The following is a 2,637-nucleotide window of genomic DNA, read 5'->3' as shown; positions in this document are numbered from 1 at the left end:
TTTGTATGTCATTGCTTTTCATTTGTTTACTAACCAAAAGTACAAAAATATTGTCATCTAACCATGTTTCTCGCAGCTGAAGCAATCATCAGTCAAACAGTCAAAATCAGCCATTGAGCTAAATGGTGACCATTCTTGAAGAATTTGGGCACCATGATCATTCATAAGAGTTCATATGACTTGTGATATCATTTGGAATCAAGATCTCCATTGAAAAAGGCTTGAAATTCATCAGAACTTGGCTCAGTCCACCAAAACCCTAGAAAAGTCAACTGTGGTCAACTGTGCATTTAATCAGGAATTTGAAGGTGTGAGATGGTTGGAAAGGTCTCATTCATGTCCATATAAGCTTCATTTGGCATTTCAAAGATCAAGGTTGAAGGATTGGAGGTCAGACAAAAAGTTTCCCAAAATGGAAATGACCTGTAATTTTCACCTGCCAAAAATGGAAAGTTTTTCTCCTCAAAATTACATCATGAACCAAGCTTCAAATCAAAATTTGTCCAACATGAAAGTTGAAGATCTTGTTCTTGCCTTTCCAAAAAGTCCAATAACACTCAATTCCCATGTGTGGTTGACAAGATATGGTCAAATAATTTTCAGAAAATGCCCAAATTCAAAGTGGCATAACTTTCACATGGAATGGCCAAATTGGATGGTTCTTCTTTGAGCAAATCCCATTTAACATGTACTTTCATAATCCATCATCACATTTTGCCAAAAACCTTCACATAAAAAGGTCATTTTTCAAGTGTACTAATTAAAAACCAAGGGCAAAATGGTCCAACTTTCAAAGTACAAAGGATTTTGACATGGGACCAATTCCAATAGCTTCCAAATGAGATTTATGACTTGCTTGAAGTGAGAAAACACTGTTCCATTGATCCTAACCATCCAAGGGCAAAAAGGCCAAAATGCATTACAAGCTCATTTTCACTAATCACACAATTTTGCCTAATCATGATTAAAGCTTGGATTAGTGTGAAGCATATAAGCTTAATTGTAACTGTTTCTCAGGGGGAATAATCATTTTTTCAGATCCAATCCAAAAAATTCTCAAATTCTCTCACTTTTTCTCCAATTTCCACATACACTTTTTCATCAATTCTTCAATAATTCACCATTGTTTCTGCGAATTCTTGGTTGAATCTTCATGTGCAGGTGATGTTGAAGTTCTGTTGAAGCAATTAAGGGAGAGAAACGTGCAAATTCTCACTGTTGAAGATCTTGAGCTCACATGGCAAATCGCGATTTCTCCATCTCCAAGACTTGTTGAGCTGCAAAATCATCACCAATCATCTTCCTAATCACTATTATCCATCTGTTTTCAAGAATCAAAGCCAAAAACACGAGGAATCACGAGCTGCATCTCATTTGAGGTAATATTCGACCGAACTAATTCTTGCAATTACTATATGGATTTTGTAGATCTTGGCACGTAGGTCACGTTAAACTTTGAATCGTTTGATTTCGTCCACTAATCATCGAGATATCATAGATTAAAGTTTGTATGACAAAACTTCTTTCGATCGGATCTTTATGTACGTTAATCTTTGGACATTTTCGTTGCCATAACTGTAACCTACATTGAGAGACGGAGAGAACGGTATAAGATTTATTCATTTTGGTCGAGAATCGCTCATAACCGTAGCTGGTGATGAAGAACACGTTGTTGTTCTTGAGTTTTCTGGAAATCGCGTGGCAGATCCTTCGTTCTCGCCTTGCCAATTTGAATCCTGTTTGGCGCCAGTTTCGTCCAATAGCACGCAGCCACCGCATTAAGTTAAGCGGCGCCGTTTTGGCTATGGCTTCGGTTATTACAGAAATGCCATCAGCGGATATAATTAATTCATTAATCCATATTAAAATTAAATAAACATTTCAATAAATTAACAAATCTTCAAAAAATCATATTAAATTCAATTTTAGTCCAAATTAATTGGGACTTTTTTTGTTGGATCCCAAATTTCCTCTAGTTTTTTTTAGGCATAGTAACTCATGTTGTGCCTGGTAATTTTTTGTAATGGCTTAGGGATCTTGATCATGTGTGCATTATTCATATGTTTTACCATTTTAATCACCAAATAATCATGCTAGCTCCAAATTGAATGAAATTTCATATGATGATTCTTGACTCATGCCTGGAGATTTTGGTATATAATTTGTAATTTTTGGATCTCTGGTTTGATAGATATGATTAATTCTTTTTGAATGTGACAATATGTGTCACAATATACTATGATGTGTTCATGATTTAATTTTCTATGCTTTCACTAGGCCTATGGCTCTGATTTTTTGCATGAGATGACTTTTATATGTTAGGTTTCACCATAATTTTTTGTGGATTTAATTGATCCATTTTCTAATTGATTGACATTTTTGATTGCTGTTTAGCATTTTTGGATTGTTTCTTGAGTAGCAAACTTACATGTCTTGTTAAATACTCATCCCTTATCCTATGAATATGAAATTTGGTGGAGTGCTTCCTAACATGTATAGCTTTAATTTGGCTTTGGTCCCATTCATTTCCCATGTGATATCACTGTTTTACAATTGATTGAAATTGACACTTGTTTTGTGACCTAGTTTAGGTTGATTTTTGCATGCCATGACATGTTGAATTTAATTTACCTACTT

This window comes from Lathyrus oleraceus, chromosome 2 (genome assembly GCF_024323335.1).
Source record: "Lathyrus oleraceus cultivar Zhongwan6 chromosome 2, CAAS_Psat_ZW6_1.0, whole genome shotgun sequence".
Taxonomy (NCBI): Eukaryota; Viridiplantae; Streptophyta; class Magnoliopsida; order Fabales; family Fabaceae; genus Lathyrus; species Lathyrus oleraceus.
The sequence above is the reverse complement of the archived record's forward strand: the minus strand, read 5'-3'. Positions refer to the sequence as shown.